Consider the following 21,781-nt stretch of genomic DNA (forward strand, 5'->3'; position numbering starts at 1 on the left):
TTTCTTCAACTCGCTTTCTTTTGAGCTGGCCGCAACACCGCAGGATGGCTTCAGGCCCTAATCTGGTTCCGGTACGGCACGCTGAGCCTTTGGTTATTTCCTCTTCCTGGTGGGAAATGAGAGTTAAATTTGCCCGTCCAGACACCTCCAGCTAGCCTCTCATTGGTTCTCGCTATTCCTGTTCATCTTCCACAGAAATTGCAAACTGGGCCAAACAGGAGGTTAAAGGCGCTGACTCTCCAAGTCGGGAGAGTGTTAGTAAAGCGTCTGGAATGTTGCACCCGAGTACCAGGGGAGGCAAACTGAGATATATTTGAACACGTCTCCCGATCACATGGTTGATCATACTCTAGGTTCCACATGCATGTTTTAGCTGAAGGAAGAATACCTTAAACCTGGGTAGTTGAAACCCGTGGAATGGGTACCATGCAATATGACTTCAAAGGGTCTTCATTTGCTCACCGAACCTCTCCAATCCTATCACTGCTGCGTTTATGCCCCTGTACACATGCTTGATTTTCTTTCGGAGACATAGCAATCCATAGGTTTTAAGATACTTACTAGTCAGGTACATTCTTAGGCGTTTAATATGGGGTTTTGAGTCCATTTCGTTGAGCAAGGAGTAGCTCTTGTCTATTCCATATTTGGCTTAAGGAACTTTATCTGTGCTCATTTCAATCTCTGTTTTTATGCAGCACCCCAACTCACCTTTCCCCTTAAGCAAGCATAAGTTGGTTTTCTAAATTTGAGAACCTGTTCTGTTCTGTAATTCAGTTCCTGTGTAGCCAAGTTTACATTCCGTGTATTACTGATATCTTACGATGTTTCTTTTTCTGTGTGACTTATTTCAGTTAGAATCATCGTACCTGAATCCACTCATTATGCTGCGACGGGCCTGATGACATAGATTTCATTGCTGAGTGATACTGCATTGTACGTAAGTACCACAAGTTCTTTATCCATTTTTCACTTTCTGCGATGTTGAACTTGTACTGTAAACGAGGTTCTTGTAAACAGAGGCTTCCCAAACTTTGGGGAGGCTGTGTCTTTTTGATTTTAATTTCCCTAAGCTATAGGACCATAAGTGGAAGTGCCCTAGGCTCTGTTGCTTTGTTTTTTTATGTTTCAGGAAACACCATATACTTCTCCCGAGTGTCTGTTGGCAATTTACATCCCGCCCATCAGCATAACAAGGCTCCCAGTTCTCCATGGCCTGTCCTGCCTTTCTGGATTTTACACTTTTTTCAGATGGCCCTTTTGACTGGGAGGAAGTGAGACTTCATTGTAGTGCAGATTTCCTTTGCAAGCTTGCTTGGTTGGCCAAAAAGGGCGTATGCGTTTTTTCCTGAATATATTCAGGAAAAAACGCATACGCCCTTTTTGGCCAAGTGCATCATTGTGGACGTTCTGCCTCTTTTCCTATGCTTTCAATGCAATTTCAGTCTACCTCCTGAAATCGGTTTCCTGCAATTCTGCCCCGCTTTCAAGTCCTCTTGGCAGCCTTACTTCAGTCTATTTTTGGACGATAGCTGTCATTTATAACTCTGCAGGTTTGTGAATTACAGTGCCCCTGAGCTCCTTTCTTCAACTCGCTTTCTTGTGACCTGGCCGCAACATCGCAGGATGGCTTCAGGCCCAAATCTCGTTCCGGCACGGCACGCTGAGACTTTGGTTAATTCCTCTTCCTGGTGGGAAATGAGAGTTAAATTTGCCCGTCCAGACACCTCCAGCTAGTCTCTCATTGGTTCTCGCTATTCTTGTTCATCTTCTGCAGAAATTGCAAACTGGGCCAAACAGGAGGTTAAAGGGACTGACTCTCCAAGTCGGGAGAGTGTTAGTAAAGCGTCTGGAATGTTGCACCCGAGTACCAGGGTACGAAAACTGAGACATATTTGAACATATCTCCCGATCACATGGTTGATCATACTCTGGGTTCCACATGCATGTTTTAGCTGAAGGAAGAATACCTAAAACCTGGGTAGTTGAAACCCGTGGAATGGGTACCATGCAATATGACTTCAAAGGGTCTTCATTTGCTCACCGAACCTCTCCAATCCTATCACTGCTGCGTTTATGCCCCTGTACACTTGCTTGATTCTCTTTCGGAGACATAGCAATCCATAGGTTTTAAGATACTTACTAGTCAGGTACATTCTTTGCGTTTAATATGCGGTGTTGAGTCCATTTCGTTGAGCAAGGAGTAGCTCTTGTCTATTACATATTTGGCTTAAGGAACTTTATCTGTGCTCATTTCAATCTCTGGTTTTATGCAGCACCCCAACTCACCTTTCCCCTTAAGCAAGCATAAGTTGGTTTTCTAAATTTGAGACCCTGTTCTGTTCTGTAATTCAGTTCCTGTGTAGCCAAGTTTACATTCCGTGTATTACTGATATCTTATGATGTTTCTTTTTCTGTGTGACTTATTTCAGTTAGAATCATCATACCTAAATCCACTCATTGTACTGCTAAGGGCCTGATGACACAGATTTCATTGCTGCATGATATTGCTTTGTAAGTAAATACCACAACTTCTTTATCCATTTTTCACTTTCTGCGATGTTGAACTTGTACTGTAAACGAGGTTCTTGTAAACAGAGCCGTTCCAAACTTTGGGGTGGCTGTGTCTTTTTGATTTTAATTTCCCTAAGCTATAGGACCATAAGTGGAAGTGCCCTAGGTTCTGTTGCTTTGTTTTTTAGATGTTTCAGGAAACACCATACACTTCTCCCGAGTGGTTGTTGGCAATTTACATCCCGCCCATCAGCATAACAAGGCTCCCAGTTCTCCATGGCCTGTCCTGCCTTTCTGGATTTTACACTTTTTTCAGATGGCCCTTTTGACCGGGGGGAAGTGAGACTTCATTGTAGTGCAGATTTCCTTTGCAAGCTTGCTTTGTTGGCCAAAAAGGGCGTATGCGTTTTTTCCTGAATATATTCAGGAATATATTCAGGAAAAAACGCATACGCCCGTTTTGGCCAAGTGCATCATTGTGGACGTTCTGCCTCTTTTCCTATGCTTTCAATGCAATTCCAGTCTACCTCCTGAAATCGGTTTCCTGCAATTCTGCCCCGCTTTCAAGTCCTCTTGGCAGCCTTACTTCAGTCTATTTTTGGACGATAGCTGTCATTTATAACTCTGCAGGTTTTTACAGTGCCCCTGAGCTCCTTTCTTCAACTCGCTTCCTTTTGAGCTGGCCGCAACACCGCAGGATGGCTTCAGGCCCTAATCTGGTTCCGGTACGGTACGCTGAGCCTTTGGTTATTTCCTCTTCCTGGTGGGAAATGAGAGTTAAATTTGCCCGTCCAGACACCTCCAGCTAGCCTCTCATTGGTTCTCGCTATTCCTGTTCATCTTCCACAGAAATTGCAAACTGGGCCAAACAGGAGGTTAAAGACGCTGACTCTCCAAGTGGGGAGAGTGTTAGTAAAGCGTCTGGAATGTTGCACCCGAGTACCAGGGGAGGAAAACTGAGACATATTTGAACACGTCTCCTGATCACATGGTTGATCTTACTCTAGGTTCCACATGCATGTTTTAGATGAAGGAAGAATACCTAAAACCTGGGTAGTTGAAACCCGTGGAATGGGTACCATGCAATATGACTTCAAAGGGTCTTCATTTGCTCACCGAACCTCTCCAATCCTATCACTGCTGCGTTTATGCCCCTGTATACATGCTTGATTCTCTTTCGGAGACATAGCAATCTATAGGTTTTAAGATACTTACTAGTCACGTACATTCTTAGGCGTTTAATATGCGGTGTTGAGTCCATTTCGTTGAGCAAGGAGTAGCTCTTGTCTATTCCATATTTGGCTTAAGGAACTTTATCTGTGCTCATTTCAATCTCTGGTTTTATGCAGCACCCCAACTCACCTTTCCCCTTAAGCAAGCATAAGTTGGTTTTCTAAATTTGAGACCCTGTTCTGTTCTGTTATTCAGTTCCTGTGTAGCCAAGTTTACATTCCGTGTATTAGTGATATCTTATGATGTTTCTTTTTCTGTGTGACTTATTTCAGTTAGAATCATCGTACCTGAATCCACTCATTGTGCTGCTAAGGGCCTGATGACACAGATTTCATTGCTGAGTGATATTGCTTTGTAAGTAAATACCACAAGTTCTTTATCCATTTTTCACTTTCTGCGATGTTGAAGTTGTACTGTAAACGACGTTCTTGTAAACAGAGCCTTTCCAAACTTTGGGGTGGCTGTGTCTTTTTGATTTTAATTTCCCTAAGCTATAGGACCATAAGTGGAAGTGCCCTAGGCTCTGTTGCTTTGTTTTTTAGATGTTTCAGGAAACACCATACACTTCTCCCGAGTGGTTGTTGGCAATTTACATCCCGCCCATCAGCATAACAAGGCTCCCAGTTCTCCATGGCCTGTCCTGCGTTTCTGGATTTTACACTTTTTTCAGATGGCCCTTTTGACCGGGGGGAAGTGAGACTTCATTGTAGTGCAGATTTCCTTTGCAAGCTTGTTGGGTTGGCCAAAAAGGGCGTATGCGTTTTTTCCTGAATATATTCAGGAAAAAACGCATACGCCCTTTCTGGCCAAGTGCATCATTGTGGACGTTCTGCCTCTTTTCCTATGCTTTCAATGCAATTCCAGTCTACCTCCTGAAATCGGTTTCCTGCAATTCTGCCCCGCTTTCAAGTCCTCTTGGCAGCCTTACTTCAGTCTATTTTTGGACGATAGCTGTCATTTATAACTCTGCAGGTTTGTGAATTACAGTGACCCTGAGCTCCTTTCTTCAACTCGCTTTCTTTTGAGCTGGCCGCAACACCGCAGGATGGCTTCAGGCCCTAATCTGGTTCCGGCCCGGCATGCTGAGCCTTTGGTTAATTCCTCTTCCTGGTGGGAAATGAGAGTTAAATTTGCCCGTCCAGACACCTCCTGCTAGCCTCTCATTGGTTCTCGCTATTCCTGTTCATCTTCCGCAGAAATTGCAAACTGGGCGAAACAGGAGGTTAAAGGGACTGACTCTCCAAGTCGGGAGAGTGTTAGTAAAGCGTCTGGAATGTTGCACCCTAGTACCAGGGGAGGAAAACTGAGACATATTTGAATACGTCTCCCGTTCACATGGTTGATCATACTCTGGGTTCCACATGCATGTTTTAGCTGAAGGAAGAATACCTTAGACCTGGAAAGTTGAGACCCGTGTAATGGGTACCATGCAATATGACTTCAAAGGGTCTTCATATGCTCACCGAACCTCTCCAATCCTATCACTGCTGCGTTTATGCCCCTGTACACATGCTTGATTCTCTTTCGGAGACATAGCAATCCATAGGTTTTAAGATACTTACAAGTCAGGTACATTCTTAGGCGTTTAATATGGGTTGTTGAGTCCATTTCGTTGAGCAAGGAGTAGCTCTTGTCTATTCCATATTTGGCTTAAGGAAGTTTATCTGTGCTTATTTCAATCTCTGGTTTTATGCAGCACCCCAACTCACCTTTCCCCTTAAGCAAGCATAAGTTGGTTTTCGAAATTTGAGACCCTGTTCTGTTCTGTAATTCAGTTCCTGTGTAGCCAAGTTTACATTCCATGTATTACTGATATGTTATGATGTTTCTTTTTCTGTGTGACTTATTTCAGTTAGAATCATCATACCTGAATCCACTCATTGTGCTGCTAAGGGCCTGATGACACAGATTTCATTGCTGAGTGATATTCCTTTGTAAGTAAATACCACAACTTCTTTATCCATTTTTCACTTTCTGCGATGTTGAACTTGTACTGTAAACGACGTTCTTGTAAACAGAGCCGATCCAAACTTTGGGGTGGCTGTGTCTTTTTGATTTTAATTTCCCTAAGCTATAGGACCATAAGTGGAAGTGCCCTAGGTTCTGTTGCTTTGTTTTTTAGATGTTTCAGGAAACACCATACACTTCTCCCGAGTGGTTGTTGGCAATTTACATCCCGCCCATCAGCATAACAAGGCTCCCAGTTCTCCATGGCCTGTCCTGCCTTTCTGGATTTTACACTTTTTTCAGATGGCCCTTTTGACCGGGGGGAAGTGAGACTTCATTGTAGTGCAGATTTCCTTTGCAAGCTTGCTTGGTTGGCCAAAAAGGGCGTATGCGTTTTTTCCTGAATATATTCAGGAATATATTCAGGAAAAAACGCATACGCCCGTTTTGGCCAAGTGCATCATTGTGGACGTTCTGCCTCTTTTCCTATGCTTTCAATGCAATTCCAGTCTACCTCCTGAAATCGGTTTCCTGCAATTCTGCCCCGCTTTCAAGTCCTCTTGGCAGCCTTACTTCAGTCTATTTTTGGACGATAGCTGTCATTTATAACTCTGCAGGTTTTTACAGTGCCCCTGAGCTCCTTTCTTCAACTCGCTTCCTTTTGAGCTGGCCGCAACACCGCAGGATGGCTTCAGGCCCTAATCTGGTTCCGGTACGGTACGCTGAGCCTTTGGTTATTTCCTCTTCCTGGTGGGAAATGAGAGTTAAATTTGCCCGTCCAGACACCTCCAGCTAGCCTCTCATTGGTTCTCGCTATTCCTGTTCATCTTCCACAGAAATTGCAAACTGGGCCAAACAGGAGGTTAAAGACGCTGACTCTCCAAGTGGGGAGAGTGTTAGTAAAGCGTCTGGAATGTTGCACCCGAGTACCAGGGGAGGAAAACTGAGACATATTTGAACACGTCTCCTGATCACATGGTTGATCTTACTCTAGGTTCCACATGCATGTTTTAGATGAAGGAAGAATACCTAAAACCTGGGTAGTTGAAACCCGTGGAATGGGTACCATGCAATATGACTTCAAAGGGTCTTCATTTGCTCACCGAACCTCTCCAATCCTATCACTGCTGCGTTTATGCCCCTGTACACATGCTTGATTCTCTTTCGGAGACATAGCAATCTATAGGTTTTAAGATACTTACTAGTCACGTACATTCTTAGGCGTTTAATATGCGGTGTTGAGTCCATTTCGTTGAGCAAGGAGTAGCTCTTGTCTATTCCATATTTGGCTTAAGGAACTTTATCTGTGCTCATTTCAATCTCTGGTTTTATGCAGCACCCCAACTCACCTTTCCCCTTAAGCAAGCATAAGTTGGTTTTCTAAATTTGAGACCCTGTTCTGTTCTGTTATTCAGTTCCTGTGTAGCCAAGTTTACATTCCGTGTATTAGTGATATCTTATGATGTTTCTTTTTCTGTGTGACTTATTTCAGTTAGAATCATCGTACCTGAATCCACTCATTGTGCTGCTAAGGGCCTGATGACACAGATTTCATTGCTGAGTGATATTGCTTTGTAAGTAAATACCACAAGTTCTTTATCCATTTTTCACTTTCTGCGATGTTGAAGTTGTACTGTAAACGACGTTCTTGTAAACAGAGCCTTTCCAAACTTTGGGGTGGCTGTGTCTTTTTGATTTTAATTTCCCTAAGCTATAGGACCATAAGTGGAAGTGCCCTAGGCTCTGTTGCTTTGTTTTTTAGATGTTTCAGGAAACACCATACACTTCTCCCGAGTGGTTGTTGGCAATTTACATCCCGCCCATCAGCATAACAAGGCTCCCAGTTCTCCATGGCCTGTCCTGCGTTTCTGGATTTTACACTTTTTTCAGATGGCCCTTTTGACCGGGGGGAAGTGAGACTTCATTGTAGTGCAGATTTCCTTTGCAAGCTTGCTGGGTTGGCCAAAAAGGGCGTATGCGTTTTTTCCTGAATATATTCAGGAAAAAACGCATACGCCCTTTCTGGCCAAGTGCATCATTGTGGACGTTCTGCCTCTTTTCCTATGCTTTCAATGCAATTCCAGTCTACCTCCTGAAATCGGTTTCCTGCAATTCTGCCCCGCTTTCAAGTCCTCTTGGCAGCCTTACTTCAGTCTATTTTTGGACGATAGCTGTCATTTATAACTCTGCAGGTTTGTGAATTACAGTGCCCCTGAGCTCCTTTCTTCAACTCGCTTTCTTTTGAGCTGGCCGCAACACCGCAGGATGGCTTCAGGCCCTAATCTGGTTCCGGCCCGGCATGCTGAGCCTTTGGTTAATTCCTCTTCCTGGTGGGAAATGAGAGTTAAATTTGCCCGTCCAGACACCTCCTGCTAGCCTCTCATTGGTTCTCGCTATTCCTGTTCATCTTCCGCAGAAATTGCAAACTGGGCGAAACAGGAGGTTAAAGGGACTGACTCTCCAAGTCGGGAGAGTGTTAGTAAAGCGTCTGGAATGTTGCACCCTAGTACCAGGGGAGGAAAACTGAGACATATTTGAATACGTCTCCCGTTCACATGGTTGATCATACTCTGGGTTCCACATGCATGTTTTAGCTGAAGGAAGAATACCTTAGACCTGGAAAGTTGAGACCCGTGTAATGGGTACCATGCAATATGACTTCAAAGGGTCTTCATTTGCTCACCGAACCTCTCCAATCCTATCACTGCTGCGTTTATGCCCCTGTACACATGCTTGATTCTCTTTCGGAGACATAGCAATCCATAGGTTTTAAGATACTTACAAGTCAGGTACATTCTTAGGCGTTTAATATGGGTTGTTGAGTCCATTTCGTTGAGCAAGGAGTAGCTCTTGTCTATTCCATATTTGGCTTAAGGAAGTTTATCTGTGCTTATTTCAATCTCTGGTTTTATGCAGCACCCCAACTCACCTTTCCCCTTAAGCAAGCATAAGTTGGTTTTCGAAATTTGAGACCCTGTTCTGTTCTGTAATTCAGTTCCTGTGTAGCCAAGTTTACATTCCATGTATTACTGATATGTTATGATGTTTCTTTTTCTGTGTGACTTATTTCAGTTAGAATCATCATACCTGAATCCACTCATTGTGCTGCTAAGGGCCTGATGACACAGATTTCATTGCTGAGTGATATTCCTTTGTAAGTAAATACCACAACTTCTTTATCCATTTTTCACTTTCTGCGATGTTGAACTTGTACTGTAAACGACGTTCTTGTAAACAGAGCCGATCCAAACTTTGGGGTGGCTGTGTCTTTTTGATTTTAATTTCCCTAAGCTATAGGACCATAAGTGGAAGTGCCCTAGGTTCTGTTGCTTTGTTTTTTAGATGTTTCAGGAAACACCATACACTTCTCCCGAGTGGTTGTTGGCAATTTACATCCCGCCCATCAGCATAACAAGGCTCCCAGTTCTCCATGGCCTGTCCTGCCTTTCTGGATTTTACACTTTTTTCAGATGGCCCTTTTGACCGGGGGGAAGTGAGACTTCATTGTAGTGCAGATTTCCTTTGCAAGCTTGCTTGCTTGGCCAAAAAGGGCGTATGCGTTTTTTCCTGAATATATTCAGGAAAAAACGCATACGCCCTTTTTGGCCAAGTGCATCATTGTGGACGTTCTGCCTCTTTTCCTATGCTTTCAATGCAATTCCAGTCTACCTCCTGAAATCGGTTTCCTGCAATTCTGCCCCGCTTTCAAGTCCTCTTGGCAGCCTTACTTCAGTCTATTTTTGGACGATAGCTGTCATTTATAACTCTGCAGGTTTGTGAATTACAGTGCCCCTGAGCTCCTTTCTTCAACTCGCTTTCTTGTGACCTGGCCGCAACACCGCCGGATGGCTTCAGGCCCTAATCTGGTTCCGGTACGGCACGCTGAGCCTTTGGTTATTTCCTCTTCCTGGTGGGAAATGAGAGTTAAATTTGCCCGTCCAGACACCTCCAGCTAGCCTCTCATTGGTTCTCGCTATTCCTGTTCATCTTCCGCAGAAATTGCAAACTGGGCCAAACAGGAGGTTAAAGGGACTGACTCTCCAAGTCGGGAGAGTGTTAGTAAAGCGTCTGGAATGTTCCACCGAAGTACCAGGGGACGAAAACTGAGACATATTTGAACACGTCTCCCGATCACACGGTTGATCATACTCTGGGTTCCACATGCATGTTTTAGCTGAAGAAAGAATACCTTAAACCTGGAGAGTTGAGACCCGTGGAATGGGTACCATGCAATATGACTTCAAAGGGTCTTCATTTGCTCACCGAATCTCTCCAATCCTATCACTGCTGCGTTTATGACCCTTGTACACACGCTTGATTCTCTTTTGGAGACATAGCAATCCATAGGTTTTAAGATACTTACTAGTCAGGTATATTCTTAGGCGTTTAATATGGGGTGTGGAGTCCATTTCGTTGAGCAAGGAGTAGCTCTTGTCTATTCCATATTTGGCTTAAGGAACTTTATCTGTGCTCATTTCAATCTCTGGTTTTATGCAGCACCCCAATTCACCTTTCCCCTTAAGCAAGCATAAGTTGGTTTTCTAAATTTGAGACCCTGTTCTGTTTTGTAATTCAGTTCCTCTGTAGCAAAGTTTAAATTCCATGTATTAGTGATATTTTTTGATGTTTCTTTTTCTGTGTGACTTATTTCAGTTAGAATCACCATACCCGAATCCACTCATTATGCTGCTACGGGCCTGGTGACATAGATTTCATTGCTGAGTGATATTGCTTTGTACATGAGTACCACAACTTCTTTATCCATTTTTCACTTTCTGTGATATTGAACTTGTACGGTAAACGAGGTTCTTGTAAACGGAGGCGTCCCAAACTTTGGGGTGGCTGTGTCTTTTTGATTTTAATTTCCCTAAGCTATAGGACCATAAGTGGCAGTGCCCTAGCCTCTGTTGCTTTGTTTTTAGATGTTTCAGGAAACACCATACACTTCTCCCAAGTGTCTGTTGGCAATTTACATCCCGCCCATCAGCATAACAAGGCTCCCAGTTCTCCATGGCCTGTCCTGCCTTTCTGGATTTTACACTGTTTTCAGATGGCCCTTTTGACCGGGGGGAAGTGAGACTTCATTATAGTGCAGATTTCCTTTGCAAGCTTGCTTGGTTGGCCAAAAAGGGCGTATGCGTTTTTTCCTGAATATATTCAGGAAAAAACGCATACGCCCTTTTTGGCCAAGTGCATCATTGTGGACGTTCTGCCTCTTTTCCTATGCTTTCAATGCAATTCCAGTCTACCTCCTGAAATCGGTTTCCTGCAATTCTGCCCCGCTTTCAAGTCCTCTTGGCAGCCTTACTTCAGTCTATTTTTGGACGATAGCTGTCATTTATAACTCTGCAGGTTTGTGAATTACAGTGCCCCTGAGCTCCTTTCTTCAACTCGCTTTCTTGTGACCTGGCCGCAACACTGCAGGATGGCTTCAGGCCCTAATCTGGTTCCGGTACGGCACGCTGAGCCTTTGGTTATTTCCTCTTCCTGGTGGGAAATGAGAGTTAAATTTGCCCGTCCAGACACCTCCAGCTAGCCTCTCATTGGTTCTCGCTATTCCTGTTCATCTTCCGCAGAAATTGCAAACTGGGCCAAACAGGAGGTTAAAGGGACTGACTCTCCAAGTCGGGAGAGTGTTAGTAAAGCGTCTGGAATGTTGCACCCGAGTACCAGGGGAGGAAACTGAGACATATTTGAACACGTCTCCCGTTCACATGGTTGATCATACTCTGGGTTCCACATGCATGTTTTAGCTGAAGGAAGAATACCTTAAACCTGGAGAGTTGAGACCCGTGTAATGGGTACCATGCAATATGACTTCAAAGGGTCTTCATTTGCTCACCGAACCTCTCCAATCCTATCACTGCTGCGTTTATGCCCCTGTACACACGCTTGATTCTCTTTTGGAGGCATAGCAATCCATAGGTTTTAAGATACTTACTAGTCAGGTACATTCTTAGGCGTTTAATATGGGGTTTTGAGTCCATTTCGTTGAGCAAGGAGTAGCTCTTGTCTATTCCATATTTGGCTTAAGGAACTTTATCTGTGCTCATTTCAATCTCTGGTTTTATGCAGCACCCCAACTCACCTTTCCCCTTAAGCAAGCATAAGTTGGTTTTCTAAATTTGAGACCCTGTTCTGTTTTGTAATTCAGTTCCTCTGTAGCAAAGTTTAAATTCCATGTATTAGTGATATTTTTTGATGTTTCTTTTTCTGTGTGACTTATTTCAGTTAGAATCACCATACCCGAATCCACTCATTATGCTGCTACGGGCCTGGTGACATAGATTTCATTGCTGAGTGATATTGCTTTGTACATGAATACCACAACTTCTTTATCCATTTTTCACTTTCTGTGATATTGAACTTGTACGGTAAACGAGGTTCTTGTAAACAGAGGCGTCCCAAACTTTGGGGTGGCTGTGTCTTTTTGATTTTAATTTCCCTAAGCTATAGGACCATAAGTGGAAGTGCCCTAGGCTCTGTTGCTTTGTTTTTTAGATGTTTCAGGAAACACCATACACTTCTCCGGAGTGGCTGTTGGCAATTTACATCCCGCCCATCAGCATAACAAGGCTCCCAGTTCTCCATGGCCTGTCCTGCCTTTCTGAATTTTACACTTTTTTCAGATGGCCCTTTTGACCGGGGGGAAGTGAGACTTCATTGTAGTGCAGATTTCCTTTGCAAGCTTGCTTGGTTGGCCAAAAAGGGCGTATGCGTTTTTTCCTGAATATATTCAGGAAAAAACGCATACGCCCTTTTTGGCCAAGTGCATCATTGTGGACGTTCTGCCTCTTTTCCTATGCTTTCAATGCAATTCCAGTCTACCTCCTGAAATCGGTTTGCTGCAATTCTGCCCCGCTTTCAAGTCCTCTTGGCAGCCTTACTTCAGTCTATTTTTGGACGATAGCTGTCATTTAAAACTCTGCAGGTTTGTGGATTACAGTGACCCTGAGCTCCTTTCTTCAACTCGCTTTCTTGTGACCTGGCCGCAACACCGCAGGATGGCTTCAGGCCCTAATCTGGTTCCGGTACGGCACGCTGAGCCTTTGGTTATTTCCTCTTCCTGGTGGGAAATGAGAGTTAAATTTGCCCGTCCAGACACCTCCAGCTAGCCTCTCATTGGTTCTCGCTATTCCTGTTCATCTTCCGCAGAAATTGCAAACTGGGCCAAACAGGAGGTTAAAGGCGCTGACTCTCCAAGTGGGGAGAGTGTTAGTAAGGCGTCTGGAATGTTGCACCCGAGTACCAGGGTATGAAAACTGAGACATATTTGAACACGTCTCCCGATCACATGGTTGATCATACTCTGGGTTCCACATGCATGTTTTAGCTGAAGGAAGAATACCTAAAATCTGGGTAGTTGAAACCCGTGGAATGGGTACCATGCAATATGACTTCAAAGGGTCTTCATTTACTCACCGAACCTCTCCAATCCTATCACTGCTGCGTTTATGCCCCTGTACACATGCTTGATTCTCTTTCAGAGACCTAGCAATCCATAGGTTTTAAGATACTTACTAGTCAGGTACATTCTTAGGCGTTTAATATGCGGTGCTGAGTCCATTTTGTTGAGCAAGGAGTAGCTCTTGTCTATTCCATATTTGGCTTAAGGAACTTTATCTGTGCTCATTTCAATCTCTGGTTTTATGCAGCACCCCAACTCACCTTTCCCCTTAAGCAAGCATAAGTTGGTTTTCTAAATTTGAGACCCTGTTCTGTTCTGTAATTCAGTACCTGTGTAGCCAAGTTTACATTCCGTGTATTACTGATATCCTATGATATTTCTTTTTCTGTGTGACTTATTTCAGTTAGAATCATCATACCTGAATCCACTCATTGTGCTGCTAAGGGCCTGATGACACAGATTTCATTGCTGAGTGATATTGCTTTGTAAGTAAATACCACAACTTTTTTATCCATTTTTCACTTTCTGCGATGTTGAACTAGTACTGTAAACGAGGTTCTTGTAAACAGAGCCATTCGAAACATTGGGGTGGCTGTGTCTTTTTGATTTTAAATTCCCTAAACTATAGGACCATAAGTGGAAGTGCCCTAGGCTCTGTTGCTTTGTTTTTTAGATGTTTCAGGAAACACCATACACTTCTCCCGAGTGTTTGTTGGCAATTTACATCCCGCCCTTCAGCATAACAAGGCTCCCAGTTCTCCATGTCCTGTCCTGCCTTTCTGGATTTTACACTTTTTTCAGATGGCCCTTTTGACCGGGGGGAAGTGAGACTTCATTGTAGTGCAGATTTCCTTTGCAAGCTTGCTTGGTTGGCCAAAAAGGGCGTATGCGTTTTTTCCTGAATATATTCAGGAAAAAACGCATACGCCCTTTTTGGCCAAGTGCATCATTGTGGACGTTCTGCCTCTTTTCCTATGCTTTCAATGCAATTCCAGTCTACCTCCTGAAATCGGTTTCCTGCAATTCTGCCCCGCTTTCAAGTCCTCTTGGCAGCCTTACTTCAGTCTATTTTTGGACGATAGCTGTCATTTATAACTCTGCAGGTTTGTGAATTACAGTGCCCCTGAGCTCCTTTCTTCAACTCGCTTTCTTTTGAGCTGGCCGCAACACCGCAGGAGGGCTTCAGGCCCTAATCTGGTTCCGGTACAGCACGCTGAACCTTTGGTTATTTCCTCTTCCTGTTGGGAAATGAGAGTTAAATTTGCCCGTCCAGACACCTCCAGCTAGCCTCTCATTGGGTCTCGCTATTCCTGTTCATCTTCCGCAGAAATTGCAAACTGGGCCAAACAGGAGGTTAAAGGCGCTGACTTTCCAAGTGGGGAGAGTGTTAGTAAAGCGTCTGGAATGTTGCACCCGAGTACCAGGGGAGGAAAACTGAGACATATTTGAACACGTCTCCCGTTCACATGGTTGATCATACTTGGGTTCCACATGCATGTTTTAGCTGAAGGAAGAATACCTAAAACCTGGGTAGTTGAAACCCGTGGAATGGGTACCATGCAATATGACTTCAAAGGGTCTTCATTTGCTCACCAAACCTCTCCAATCCTATCACTGCTTCGTTTATGCCCCTGTACACATGCTTGATTCTCTTTCGGAGACATAGCAATCCATAGGTTTTAAGATACTTACTAGTCAGGTACATTCTTAGGCGTTTAATATGCGGTGTTGAGTCCATTTCGTTGAGCAAGGAGTAGCTCTTGTCTATTCCATATTTGGCTTAAGGAACTTTATCTGTGCTCATTTCAATCTCTGGTTTTATGCAGCACCCCAACTCACCTTTCCCCTTAAGCAAGCATAAGTTGGTTTTCTAAATTTGAGACCCTGTTCTGTTCTGTAATTCAGTTCCTGTGTAGCCAAGTTTCCATTCCGTGTATTACTGATATCTTATGATGTTTCTTTTTCTGTGTGACTTATTTCAGTTAGAATCATCATACCTGAATCCACTCATTGTGCTGCTAAGGGCCTGATGACATAGATTTCATTGCTGAGTGATATTGCTTTGTAAGTGAATACCACAACTTCTTTATCCATTTTTCACTTTCTGCGATGTTGAACTTGTACTTTAAACGAGGTTCTTGTAAACAGAGCTGTTCCAAACTTTGGGGTGGCTGTGTCTTTTTGATTTTAATTTCCCTAAGCTATAGGACCATAAGTGGAAGTGCCCTAGGCTCTGTTGCTTTGTTTTTTAGATGTTTCAGGAAACACCATACACTTCTCCCAAGTGTCTGTTGGCAATTTACATCCCGCCCATCAGCATAACAAGGCTCCCAGTTCTCAATGGCCTGTTGCCTTTCTGGATTTTACACTTTTTTCAGATGGCCCTTTTGACCGGGGGGAAGTGAGACTTCATTGTAGTGCAGATTTCCTTTGCAAGCTTGCTTGGTTGGCCAAAAAGGGCATATGCGTTTTTTCCTGAATATATTCAGGAAAAAACGCATACGCCCTTTTTGGCCAAGTGCATCATTGTGGACGTTCTGCCTCTTTTCCTATGCTTTCAATGCAATTCCAGTCTACCTCCTGAAATCGGTTTCCTGCAATTCTGCCCCGCTTTCAAGTCCTCTTGGCAGCCTTACTTCAGTCTATTTTGGGACGATAGCTGTCATTTATAACTCTGCAGGTTTGTGAATTACAGTGCCCCTGAGCTCCTTTCTTCAACTCGCTTTCTTGTGACCTGGCCGCAACACCGCAGGATGGCTTCAGGCCCTAATCTGGTTCCGGCCCGGCATGCTGAGCCTTTGGTTAATTCCTCTTCCTGGTTGGAAATGAGAGTTAAATTTGCCCGTCCAGACACCTCCAGCTAGCCTCTCATTGGTTCTCGCTATTCCTGTTCATCTTCCGCAGAAATTGCAAACTGGGCCAAACAGGAGGTTAAAGGGACTGACTCTCCAAGTCGGGAGAGTGTTAGTAAAGCGTCTGGAATGTTGCACCCGAGTACCAGGGGAGGAAACTGAGACATATTTGAACACGTCTCCCGTTCACATGGTTGATCATACTCTGGGTTCCACATGCATGTTTTAGCTGAAGGAAGAATACCTTAAACCTGGAGAGTTGAGACCCGTGTAATGGGTACCATGCAATATGACTTCAAAGGGTCTTCATTTGCTCACCGAATCTCTCCAATCCTATCACTGCTGCGTTTATGCCCCTGTACACACGCTTGATTCTCTTTTGGAGGCATAGCAATCCATAGGTTTTAAGATACTTACTAGTCAGGTACATTCTTAGGCGTTTAATATGGGGTTTTGAGTCCATTTCGTTGAGCAAGGAGTAGCTCTTGTCTATTCCATATTTGGCTTAAGGAACTTTATCTGTGCTCATTTCAATCTCTGGTTTTATGCAGCACCCCAACTCACCTTTACCCTTAAGCAAGCATAAGTTGGTTTTCTAAATTTGAGACCCTGTTCTGTTTTGTAATTCAGTTCCTCTGTAGCAAAGTTTAAATTCCATGTATTAGTGATATTTTTTGATGTTTCTTTTTCTGTGTGACTTATTTCAGTTAGAATCACCTTACCCGAATCCACTCATTATGCTGCTACGGGCCTGATGACATAGATTTCATTGCTGAGTGATACTGCATTGTACGTAAGTACCACAAGTTCTTTATCCATTTCTCACTTAGTGTGATATTGAACTTGTACGGTAAACGAGGTTCTTGTAAACGGAGGCGTCCCAAACTTTGGGGTGGCTGTGTCTTTTTGATTTTAATTTCCCTAAGCTATAGGACCATAAGCGGAAGTGCCCTAGGCTCTGTTGCTTTGTTTTTTAGATGTTTCAGGAAACACCATACACTTCTCCTGAGTGTCTGTTGGCAATTTACATCCCGCCCATCAGCATAACAAGGCTCCCAGTTCTCCATGGCCTGTCCTGCCTTTCTGGATTTTACACTTTTTCCAGATGGCCCTTTTGACCGGGGGGAAGTGAGACTTCATTGTAGTGCAGATTTCCTTTGCAAGCTTGCTTGGTTGGCCAAAAAGGGCGTATGCGTTTTTTCCTGAATATATACAGGAAAAAACGCATACGCCCTTTTTGGCCAAGTGCATCATTGTGGACGTTCTGCCTCTTTTCCTATGCTTTCAATGCAATTCCAGTCTACCTCCTGAAATCGGTTTCCTGCAATTCTGCCCCGCTTTCAAGTCCTCTTGGCAGCCTTACTTCAGTCTATTTTTGGACGATACCTGTCATTTATAACTCTGCAGTTTTGTGAATTGCAGTGCCCCTGAGCTCCTTTCTTCAACTCGCTTTCTTGTGAGCTGGCCACAACACCGCAGGATGCTTCAGGCCCTAATCTGGTTCCGGCACGGCACGCTGAGCCTTTGGTTATTTCCTCTTCCTGGTGGGAAATGAGAGTTAAATTTGCCCGTCCAGACACCTCCAGCTAGCCTCTCATTGTTTCTCGCTATTCCTGTTCTTCTTCCGCAGAAATTGCAAACTGGGCCAAACAGGAGGTTAAAGGCGCTGACTCTCCAAGTCGGGAGAGTGTTAGTAAAGCGTCTGGAATGTTGCACCCGAGTACCAGGGGAGGAAAACTGAGACATATTTGAACACGTCTCCCGTTCACATGGTTGATCATACTCTGGGTTCCACATGCATGTTTTAGCTGAAGGAAGAATACCTTAAACCTGGAGAGTTGAGACCCGTGTAATGGGTACCATGCTATATGACTTCAAAGGGTCTTCATTTGCTCACCGAACCTCTCCAATCCTATCACTGCTGCGTTTATGCCCCTGTACACACGCTTGATTCTCTTTTGGAGACATAGAAATCCATAGGTTTTAAGATACTTACTAGTCAGGTACATTCTTAGGCGTTTAATATGGGGTGTTGAGTCCATTTCGTTGAGCAAGGAGTAGCTCTTGTCTATTCCATATTTGGCTTAAGGAACTTTATCTGTGCTCATTTCAATCTCTGGTTTTATGCAGCACCCCAACTCACCTTTCCCCTTAAGCAAGCATAAGTTGGTTTTCTAAATTTGAGACACTGTTCTGTTTTGGAATGCAGTTCCTGTGTAGCCAAGTTTACATTCCGTGTATTAGTGATATCTTATGATGTTTCTTTTTCTGTGTGACTTATTTCAGTTAGAATCATCATACCTGAATCCACTCATTGTGCTGCTAAGGGCCTGATGACACAGATTTCATTGCTGAGTGATATTGCTTTGTACATGAATACCACAACTTCTTTATCCATTTTTCACTTTCTGTGATATTGAACTTGTACGGTAAACGAGGTTCTTGTAAACAGAGGCGTCCCAAACTTTGGGGTGGCTGTGTCTTTTTGATTTTAATTTCCCTAAGCTATAGGACCATAAGTGGAAGTGCCCTAGGCTCTGTTGCTTTGTTTTTTAGATGTTTCAGGAAACACCATACACTTCTCCGGAGTGGCTGTTGGCAATTTACATCCCGCCCATCAGCATAACAAGGCTCCCAGTTCTCCATGGCCTGTCCTGCCTTTCTGAATTTTACACTTTTTTCAGATGGCCCTTTTGACCAGGGGGAAGTGAGACTTCATTGTAGTGCAGATTTCCTTTGCAAGCTTGCTTGGTTGGCCAAAAAGGGCGTATGCGTTTTTTCCTGAATATATTCAGGAAAAAACGCATACGCCCTTTTTGGCCAAGTGCATCATTGTGGACGTTCTGCCTCTTTTCCTATGCTTTCAATGCAATTCCAGTCTACCTCCTGAAATCGGTTTGCTGCAATTCTGCCCCGCTTTCAAGTCCTCTTGGCAGCCTTACTTCAGTCTATTTTTGGACGATAGCTGTCATTTATAACTCTGCAGGTTTGTGGATTACAGTGACCCTGAGCTCCTTTCTTCAACTCGCTTTCTTGTGACCTGGCCGCAACACCGCAGGATGGCTTCAGGCCCTAATCTGGTTCCGGTACGGCACGCTGAGCCTTTGGTTATTTCCTCTTCCTGGTGGGAAATGAGAGTTAAATTTGCCCGTCCAGACACCTCCAGCTAGCCTCTCATTGGTTCTCGCTATTCCTGTTCATCTTCCGCAGAAATTGCAAACTGGGCCAAACAGGAGGTTAAAGGCGCTGACTCTCCAAGTGGGGAGAGTGTTAGTAAGGCGTCTGGAATGTTGCACCCGAGTACCAGGGTATGAAAACTGAGACATATTTGAACACGTCTCCCGATCCCATGGTTGATCATACTCTGGGTTCCACATGCATGTTTTAGCTGAAGGAAGAATACCTAAAATCTGGGTAGTTGAAACCCGTGGAATGGGTACCATGCAATATGACTTCAAAGGGTCTTCATTTACTCACCGAACCTCTCCAATCCTATCACTGCTGCGTTTATGCCCCTGTACACATGCTTGATTCTCTTTCAGAGACCTAGCAATCCATAGGTTTTAAGATACTTACTAGTCAGGTACATTCTTAGTCGTTTAATATGCGGTGCTGAGTCCATTTTGTTGAGCAAGGAGTAGCTCTTGTCTATTCCATATTTGGCTTAAGGAACTTTATCTGTGCTCATTTCAATCTCTGGTTTTATGCAGCACCCCAACTCACCTTTCCCCTTAAGCAAGCATAAGTTGGTTTTCTAAATTTGAGACCCTGTTCTGTTCTGTAATTCAGTTCCTGTGTAGCCAAGTTTACATTCCGTGTATTACTGATATCCTATGATATTTCTTTTTCTGTGTGACTTATTTCAGTTAGAATCATCATACCTGAATCCACTCATTGTGCTGCTAAGGGCCTGATGACACAGATTTCATTGCTGAGTGATATTGCTTTGTAAGTAAATACCACAACTTTTTTATCCATTTTTCACTTTCTGCGATGTTGAACTAGTACTGTAAACGAGGTTCTTGTAAACAGAGCCATTCGAAACATTGGGGTGGCTGTGTCTTTTTGATTTTAAATTCCCTAAACTATAGGACCATAAGTGGAAGTGCCCTAGGCTCTGTTGCTTTGTTTTTTAGATGTTTCAGGAAACACCATACACTTCTCCCGAGTGTTTGTTGGCAATTTACATCCCGCCCTTCAGCATAACAAGGCTCCCAGTTCTCCATGTCCTGTCCTGCCTTTCTGGATTTTACACTTTTTTCAGATGGCCCTTTTGACCGGGGGGAAGTGAGACTTCATTGTAGTGCAGATTTCCTTTGCAAGCTTGCTTGGTTGGCCAAAAAGGGCGTATGCGTTTTTTCCTGAATATATTCAGGAAAAAACGCATACGCCCTTTTTGGCCAAGTGCATCATTGTGGACGTTCTGCCTCTTTTCCTATGCTTTCAATGCAATTCCAGTCTACCTCCTGAAATCGGTTTCCTGCAATTCTGCCCCGCTTTCAAGTCCTCTTGGCAGCCTTACTTCAGTCTATTTTTGGACGATAGCTGTCATTTATAACTCTGCAGGTTTGTGAATTACAGTGCCCCTGAGCTCCTTTCTTCAACTCGCTTTCTTTTGAGCTGGCCGCAACACCGCAGGAGGGCTTCAGGCCCTAATCTGGTTCCGGTACGGCACGCTGAACCTTTGGTTATTTCCTCTTCCTGTTGGGAAATGAGAGTTAAATTTGCCCGTCCAGACACCTCCAGCTAGCCTCTCATTGGGTCTCGCTATTCCTGTTCATCTTCCGCAGAAATTGCAAACTGGGCCAAACAGGAGGTTAAAGGCGCTGACTTTCCAAGTGGGGAGAGTGTTAGTAAAGCGTCTGGAATGTTGCACCCGAGTACCAGGGGAGGAAAACTGAGACATATTTGAACACGTCTCCCGTTCACATGGTTGATCATACTTGGGTTCCACATGCATGTTTTAGCTGAAGGAAGAATACCTAAAACCTGGGTAGTTGAAACCCGTGGAATGGGTACCATGCAATATGACTTCAAAGGGTCTTCATTTGCTCACCAAACCTCTCCAATCCTATCACTGCTTCGTTTATGCCCCTGTACACATGCTTGATTCTCTTTCGGAGACATAGCAATCCATAGGTTTTAAGATACTTACTAGTCAGGTACATTCTTAGGCGTTTAATATGCGGTGTTGAGTCCATTTCGTTGAGCAAGGAGTAGCTCTTGTCTATTCCATATTTGGCTTAAGGAACTTTATCTGTGCTCATTTCAATCTCTGGTTTTATGCAGCACCCCAACTCACCTTTCCCCTTAAGCAAGCATAAGTTGGTTTTCTAAATTTGAGACCCTGTTCTGTTCTGTAATTCAGTTCCTGTGTAGCCAAGTTTCCATTCCGTGTATTACTGATATCTTATGATGTTTCTTTTTCTGTGTGACTTATTTCAGTTAGAATCATCATACCTGAATCCACTCATTGTGCTGCTAAGGGCCTGATGACATAGATTTCATTGCTGAGTGATATTGCTTTGTAAGTGAATACCACAACTTCTTTATCCATTTTTCACTTTCTGCGATGTTGAACTTGTACTTTAAACGAGGTTCTTGTAAACAGAGCCGTTCCAAACTTTGGGGTGGCTGTGTCTTTTTGATTTTAATTTCCCTAAGCTATAGGACCATAAGTGGAAGTGCCCTAGGCTCTGTTGCTTTGTTTTTTAGATGTTTCAGGAAACACCATACACTTCTCCCAAGTGTCTGTTGGCAATTTACATCCCGCCCATCAGCATAACAAGGCTCCCAGTTCTCAATGGCCTGTTGCCTTTCTGGATTTTAC

The 21,781-nt window shown here is 43.8% G+C and overlaps 1 long non-coding RNA gene across 7 annotated transcripts in view; it reads left to right on the forward strand.

Annotated features, from left to right (window-relative positions):
* The window catches only part of LOC307181455, a 947,438-nt gene that overhangs the window by 676,365 nt on the left and 249,292 nt on the right, over positions 1-21,781 (forward strand). Inside the window, exon 9 of one of the 7 annotated variants that reach the window (XR_013826790.1) lies at positions 4,021-4,079. The exons of 5 other annotated variants lie outside the window; for them this stretch is intronic. This is a non-coding gene — a long non-coding RNA (uncharacterized lncRNA). Of the gene's footprint in view, positions 1-2,433; positions 2,487-4,020; positions 4,080-21,781 lie in introns of those variants that run through there. One more of the 7 variants, XR_013826791.1, reaches the window with a different exon arrangement.

Source organism: Stenella coeruleoalba, assembly GCF_951394435.1.
Source record: "Stenella coeruleoalba genome assembly, contig: scaffold_111, whole genome shotgun sequence".
NCBI classification, from domain to species: domain Eukaryota; kingdom Metazoa; phylum Chordata; class Mammalia; order Artiodactyla; family Delphinidae; genus Stenella; species Stenella coeruleoalba.